This window comes from Miniopterus natalensis, chromosome 1, assembly GCF_054644295.1.
Source record: "Miniopterus natalensis isolate mMinNat1 chromosome 1, mMinNat1.hap1, whole genome shotgun sequence".
Lineage (NCBI taxonomy): Eukaryota > Metazoa > Chordata > Mammalia > Chiroptera > Miniopteridae > Miniopterus > Miniopterus natalensis.
Window position 1 is genome coordinate 87,347,694 of NC_142081.1, and position 8,685 is coordinate 87,356,378.

Here is an 8,685-nt window from a genome sequence, read left to right on the forward strand (position 1 = left end):
GAATCTAGGCATTATCAGAAAAGTTTTGAAAAGTAAAACGTGAACACTTCTCAGTATTCCCTCAAATTGCATAAAAACAGTGCCATATGTTGTTTACTTGCGCCATGCAGAGGTGCTTCACTGGTATTGTCAAAATTAATTTTCACAAAAGCCTTACAGAACTTAAAGACCATGAACATATACAACTCAAGGATTTGAACACAGGCCTATCTGACTCTAAGATCCATGCTCTTAACTAGCATACCACATCTCATGTAAGAATATCTTACACTATCTACATATAAACTCTAAACTGGACTTAAAGAATATGAGTAGAAAACGTCAACAAGACCAATATAAATTTCATAACATGGTGAAAAAAGAAAAGGGACAGCATGAGATTTTTCAAATCTGTGGGCATACTTAAGATTTGCATTGAAAACATGAAAATTAGGACAATCACAATATGGACTTTGCCGCTAAACTTTAAAAAAGTGGAAGCTGCTCTGCTCTAGTGAACATACATTCCATTCAACATTTTTTTCCCAACAGCACATGGGATGTTCATAAAGAGAAACCATATTATAGGCCATTAACCAACTCTCAAATTCAAAAGAATTGCAAATGAAGTGTTTTGTCTGAATACAAAAGAATTAAACTAGCAGAAACATATCTGGAACCCCCCACAAATTATTTGAAATTGACAACATATTTCTAAGTAAACCATGGGCAAAAATTAAAGTAAGAATCATAAAATATGAACGAAATAAATATGCAACATATCAAAACTTGTATGCACCAAAAGTTGTACATATAAGAAAATTTGTAGCATGAAATGCTTATATTAGAAACAGAGGACTCAATCATCTGAGCTTCCACCTTAAGAAACTAGAAAAAATAAAATTAAACCCAAACCAAGCAGAAAGTAGGCAATAATGAAAGACAAATCAATGACATGGAAAAAAAAAAACAATGGAGTAAAACAATAAAATCAGAACCTAATTCTTTGAAAAGGCTAATAAAATTGATAAGCCTCTAGCCAAATAGATCAAAGAAAAAAGAAAACACATTACTAATATCAGAAATGAGAGAGGAGAGATCCTTATAGATCATATAGAATAAAAGGATTAAAAGAGAATACTATGAATTGTATGCCAATGAATGTGACAACTTTGATGAAAAACACATTTCATGAAAGACCCAAAATACCAAACCTTACTAAAGAAATTGGTAGCCTAAGATATTCCAAGATGGTGGCTGATTGAGTGTAAGCTACACTGACACTCTGCCAGAACCAAACTGGAATTACAACTAAAATATAGAAAATCACCCTGAATAATCAACTAAAGACTAGCTAGAGAGCACCCTCATAACCAAGTATGTAAACTGGAGACTGCATAGAGACTGGTAGGAAGGGCGAGGAGGGCTGGCCAGGCTCCCCCAGGCAGCAGCTGAAGGTCCAGAGGACTGTCTCAGCTGTGGGGCATTCCCACTGAGAACTCTGGGCCTAAACCCCAAGCTGGGCTTCCCAGAACTGAGAAAGGTGCCCACATAGCATCTGGCTGTGAAAAGCAGTAGGGTTTCTGTCTGCCAGGGAGAGATGGCCGATAATACAGGCACCCTCTTAAAGGGCCAATGTACAAAGTTTCATGTGCAGCCACTCACCTTGGGCTCCAGCAGAGGGAGGGCAGAGTGGACTAGAGCTGTGTGAGGAGACTCCAGGGGTTCTAGCTTGAGTGATAGAGTTCAGAGGGCAGCTATCTGGATTCCTGTGCTGAGTTGTTCCCCGATACTGCAGAGGACATCATCTTCAGGCAGATATTTACCATCCAAGCAGCTTTTGCCTGGAGGGAGGCAATTGCCCCAGTCATTGGAAAACCTTTTGTCCCACCCTGGGGAGTTTCTGCAGCCTGAGGCTCATTAAGACACTGAATAACAATCAGCCTTTGGGTACTTTGAGTCTTTGCCTGATTTGCTTCTGGACCCAGAGCTTGGAAAAGCAGACCTTGGTGTGCATCTTGGTTCTTTTCAAACTCACCTAGCCCCAGCAGAGGGAACCACAAGCTGTGGAGTCTGGAAAACTTGAAAGAGGGTATTCAAGGCAGGTCACAAATAGCATCTGACATTGGCCTGCACCAGAGACCATCCAGAAAAACAGGGAGTCCTAGCAGATCTACCCAATACAGAGAAACAAGTCCAAACAGGCAGCCAAAATGGGAAGACAAAAAAACAAGCCCCAAGTGAAAGAACACAAGAATTTTCCAGAAGAAGAGTTAAATGCAGATAAGCAATCTATCAGATATAGAGTTCAGAATACTGATTGTAAGGATGCTCAAAAGCATGAGAAAAGATATGGAAACTATAAAGGAAATTAAGGATGACATGGTAGAAATTCAAAAATACATTGAAAGGAATAAACAGCAGATTAGGGGAAGTTTAGGACCAGATCAGCGAATTAGAAGACAAGGTATGAAAAATAACTCAATCAGAGATCAAAAAAAAAAAATTAAAAACAGGAGGACATTTTGGCTGGCATGGCTCAGCTGTTGAGCATTGACCTATGATCCAGGAGAATGTATTTCGATTCCCGGTCAGGGCACATGCCTGGGTTGAAGGTGCAATCCCCAGTAGGGGGTGTGCAGGAGACACCCAATCAATGACTCTCTCATCATTGATGTTTCTGTCTCCCTCTCCCTTCCTCTCTGAAATCAGTGAAGATATATTTTTAAAAAACGGGGGAAATAAACCAGGACAGTTTAAGGGAGCCATGAAACAACATGAAACAAAAATATTTGCATCATAGGAGTGCCAGAAGAGGTCGAAAGTAAGCAAGGGCTAGAGAACCTGTTTGAAATAATGGCAGAAAACTTCCCTAACCTGGTCAAGGAAAAAGTCACACAAGTTCAGGAGTCACAGTCCCAAGCAAGAAGAATCCAAAGGGGCCCATACCCAGACACATCATAATTAAAATGCCAAAAATTCAAGACAGAATCTTAAAGGCAGCTAGAGAAAAGCAATCTGTTACCTACAAAGGAGCTCCCAGAAGACTGTCAGTTGATTTCTCATCAGAAACTCTACAGGCCAGAAGGGAATGGCATGAAGTATTTAAGGTCATGAAGAGCAAGGATCTGAAACCAAGAATACAATACCCAGCAAGGCCATCATTCAAAACAAATGGTGAAATAAAGAGCTTCCCAGACCCAAAAAAAAAAAAAAGAGTACTAAAGGAGTTTAGTACCACCAAACTACCATTGTGAGAAATGTTAAAAGGACTGCTGTAATAAGAAAGTTAAACAGAAAGAGAAACATAAACATAAAGAAATAAAATGTTAGTAGATAAGTACCTATCAACAATAACCTTAAATATAAATGGATTAAATGCTTCAATCAAAAAACATAGGGTAGCTGAATGTATAAGAAAACATGACTCAAATATATGCTTTCTACAAGAGACCCACCTACACAGGCTGAAAAAAAAAAACTTCTGGAGGACTTTCAAGAAGCGATTGACAGCAATACAGTCATTGTAGGGGACTCTAGCACCCCCATGGGCTTTACTGGATAGTTCTTCCAGATAAAAAATCAACAAGGAAACAGTGACTCTGAACACTAGATCAAATGGATTTAATTGACATTACGGAACATTTCACCCCAAAGCTGTAGAATATGCATTCTCCTCATGTGCACATGGGACATCCTCAAAGATAGACCACACGTTAGGACACAAAACAAGTCTCTGCAATTTCAAGAAGATTGAAATCATATCAAGCATCTTCTTGGACATTTACACCATGGAATACTATGCAGCTGTAAAAAAGGAGGATCTCTTACTCTTTGAGACAGTATGGTGGGAACTGGAGAGTATTGTGCTAAGTGAAATAAGCCAATCAGAGAAAGACAAGTATCATATGATCTTACTTATATGTGGAATCCACTGAACAAAATAAACCGATGAACAAAATAGATCCAGAGACATAGAAGCAAGGAACAGACTGACGAATCTCAGAGGGAAGGCAGGGGTGGGGGGGTGGAGAGAGATTAACCTAAGAACTTATATGCATATATGCATAACTCATGGGCACAGACAATAGTGTGAAGGCCTATGGGGGGATGTGTGGTGGAAGGGATCAAGGGGGTGGAAAGGGGGGACATTTGTAATATTTTCAACAATAAAGATAAATTAAAACATAAAAAAAAAAAAAAATGGGAAACCTGAATAGTTAAATATCAAAGAAAGTAAATTTCTAATTGAAAACTCTCCTCCAAAGAAAACCAGGCTCAGATGGCTTCACTGGTGGACTCTACCAAACATTTAAGGAAGACATGTACCAATTCTACACAAACTCATCCTGAAATTGGAAGAGATACTTCCCACCTTAGTCTGTAAAGCCAGCATTAACCTTATACTAAAACCAGATAATGACGTTACAAGAAACAAAAACACACCAATATTTCTCATGAATACAGATGAAAAATCCTTAACAAAATATTTGGAAATCAATTTGAGAAATGTCTCAAAAGAAAAATACATCATGACTAAGTGAGATTTATCCCAGGATTTCAAGGTTGGTTTCACTTTCAGAAATCAATTAATGCATCATATTTACAGAGCAAAATGATAAACCATATGATTGTCTCAATAGGTATTGAAGCATCTGACAAAATTCAACACCAAGTCATTAAGTTTTCAGCAATCAATGAATAGGGCATTTCCTCATCCTGATAAAGGACATCTACAAAAAAACCTACAATTAATGCATAATTGTGAAAATTAGATGCTTTTTTCCTAAAATTATGAAAAAAGGAATATGTTTGCTCTCACACCTATATTAAACATTGTACTAGAGGTCCCACCAGGTGCAACATGACAAGAAAAAGAAACGAAAGGCATACAGATTGAGGGAAAAAGAAGTAAAACTCTATTTGCAGACAGCTTGGTTATATATGTAGAAAACAAGTAATTTATCCCCCCCAAAAAAAGCAACTAGAAAAGGTGAGAGTAAGGTTACAGGATACAAGGTCATTATACAAAAATCAATCATATTCTATGTAGTAGTGATAAAATATGAAAATTTAAGTATAAAAAACAGTACCATTAAAAAATACAAAATATTTAGGAAAATATAGACAAAACCTGTACACTGAAAAGTACAAAACACTGCTATTAAAGATGCAAAAAATATGAAGAGAGAGTCCATGTTTGTGGATCTGAAGATTTAATATCACTGTGTCAATCTGCCTCAAATTTATTTAATAATTCAATAAAATTCCAATGAAAATTCCAGCCAATGAAATAATTTCCCAATGAAAATTCCAATTTTTTTTGAAATGCAAAAGACTTCAAGTAGGCAAAATAATTTTTAAAAAAAATAAAATTGGAGGACTTGCACTACCTGATTTCTAGAGTCATTGTAAAACTAAGTAGACAATACAGAATTGTATTGGCATGAGGGTAGACATATAGATCAGGGAAAACAATTAAGAGTTGAGAAAAGACCTACACTTTCATAGTCAACTGATTTTTGCCAAAGGTGCTAAGATAATCCAATGGTGAAATGATCATCTTTTCAATACATACTGCTAGTATTAGATACTCATATACAAGGAAGTGAACCTCACACCATACACAGAAATTGTTTCAAAATGGATTATAGACCTAAATATAAGCTAAAATTATAAACCACCTAGAAGATTCTTTGTATCTTAGGTTAGGTAAACATTTTCTAGATAAGACACAAAAAGGATGAATGAATTATAGAAGAATTTATGGATTGAACATAAAGATTTAAAACTTTTGCTTTCCAAAAGATACTGTTAAATACCATATTATTTTACTCATGTGGAATTTAATGAACAATCTGAATTACCAAGAAAATAGAGACAGGCTCATAGATAAAGAGCAGGCAGACAGCTCTGGAGGACAGGGATATTGGGGGGTGGGGAAGAGATTGGGCGAAAAAGAGAACTCATGGGCATGAACAACAGTATGGGGACGGTGGGGGCAAGGAAGGTGGTGGAGGTGGAAGAGGGCGTAGAGGGGATAAATAGTGATGGAAAAAATAAAATAAAATAATTATAAGGGAAGACACAGAGAAAATATTTTCAAACATGTGTCTATATGCCCAAGAGAAATGAAAACAAAAATGTACACAATTTTATAGCAGCATTTATTTATAATAGCTAAAAAGTAGAAACAACCCCAATGTCAATCAATTGATGAATACATAAATGTGGTATATCCATACAATGGAACATTACTTGACAAAAATGAATGAAGTATTATATGCTACAAGATGAATGAACCTTGAAAACCTTACACCAAGTGAAAGAAGCTAGTCATAAAAGACCACATATTCTATCATTCCATTATATGAAATGTCTAAAATAAGTAAAGCCGGAGAGTCAGGGAGTAGATTAGTGGTTACCTAGGACTGGGGATGGGTAGACTAGATAGTGACTGCTGATGGATATGTGTTTCTTTTGGGGGTAAAGTGTTCCAGATTAGATTCTGGTGATGTTTGTACAATTTTGTGACTATAAAAACCATGGAATTTTACACTTTAAATGGGTAAATTCAAGGTATGTGAATTATACTTAAACAAAACTGTTTAAAATGTATGTATATACATTTTGAATTATAAAGAATTCATACAACTCAATAAAAAGACTGCAAATTTTTAATGGGGCAAAATATTTGAACAAATACTTTATAATAAAGGTATACAGATGGGAAGTAAGCATATGAAAATGTGATCAACATCATTAGTCATTAGGGAAAGGCAAATTAAAACCACAATGTGCTATCACTGAACACCCAATAGAAGGGCTAAAGTTTAAAAGATTATCAGTAATCCCAAATGTTGACCAGGATATAGATCAACTGAAACTTTCATACATTACTGTTGGGAATTTAAAATAGTATAACCACTTTAAAAAATAGTGTATCGGTGTCTTATAAATACATACTTAACAAGTATCCCCGAAATCCCAGTCCTTGGTATTTATCCAGAGTTGATGAAAATGAAAACATATGTCCATTCAAAGACTTGTATTAAGATGGTCATAGTGCTTTTAGTTATCATAGCCAAACTGAAAATAATCCAAATGTCTATCAATCAGTGAATGAAATTGCAGTGTTTCTATACAATAAAATACCAGGAAGCAATAATTAACAAACACATAACAACATGGATGATGTCAAAAGCAGATATGCCAAGTGTAACATGATTGTGTGATGGCTCCATAGGTATATACATTTGTAAAAGTTACCCTTTTTGATATTCAACTCATATAACCTCCATTTCCTTTATTAATAAAAAACAGGTAGTGAGCACTGGCTTTGGGTTCTAAATATATTTGAGTTCTGTTGCCACTGTTTTTATGCAGTGACTCAATACTTCTGTTATTGGAAGTCTATAGGTGTCTTTCTTAGTCTCAGAATATTTGAAGTTAGGACGGGGAAATATCTCTGAAATGAAGATATATTTGAGGCATATTACATCAGACTTTTGAAAAATCATCTGGATCTCCAGAAAATTCTGTATTCTATTATTATTTGTGGGCTTGTGTATTTTTTTATTCTGGTAAAAATACCCAACATAAAATTTACCATTTTAACCATTTTTAAATGTATGTTTTTGTGTCATTAAGTACCTTCACAATGTTGTGTAACTATCACCACTATCCATTTTCATTATCCCAAGCATAAACTTTGTACCCATTATACAATCACTCCCTATCTCCCCAGGCCCTGTTGACCTCTATTATATTTTCTGTCTCTATGAATTTGTCTATTCTAGATACCTCATATAAATGAAATCATGCAGTATTTGTCCTTTTGTGTCTGGCTTTTTTCACTTATCATAAAGTCCTCAAGGTTTATCCATGGTGTAGTATATATCAAAATTTCTTTCCTTTTTAAAATTAATGTTTTATTGTATGTATATGCCACATCATGTTTATCCATGCATCGGTTAATGGATATTTGGTTATTCCCACCTTTTGGCTATTGTGAATAATGCTGCTATGAACACTGATGAAGAAGTATCTGAATCCTGCTTTCAATTCTTTTGGGTGTATACATAGAAATGGAGTTACTGGATCATATGGTAATTCAGTGTTCAACTTTTTGAGGAGTTGCCAAACTGTCTTCCACGGTGGTGCACCATTTTATATTCTAACATCAATGCACAAGTGTTCCAATTTCTCCACATCCTCGCCAACACTTGTTATTTTGGGTTGTGGTTTTTTGTTTTTTTATAATAACCATTCTTATGGGTGTGAGATGGTATCTCATAATGGTTTTGATTTTCATTGACTCTTGATGTCCTTGCCCTTACCTCAAACACACTTCTTCCCCAGCCATCCCCATCACAATAAAAACTGAAAACAGCAGTTTTAATTTTTCTGATTGCCATAGCACCATTAATTAGTTACAGACACAAACATTTTGCAATGTAAAAGCAAGATAATCAAGACCTACCAGAAACTATAGCTGTCATTTAATTCACTCAGTATTTATTGATTAAATTGAAAGGCAGTATGTTTAAGGGCAGACCAAAGTGTCATGTTCACATTCCAATTTAAGACAGTGATGCACCTAACAGCTACATAATCCTGGGCAAGTTACCTAACATGTCAGAGCTTCAGTTTCCTCCCTGGTGAAATGGAGATGATATTAATAAAACCCATTTTAAAAAGGTTATG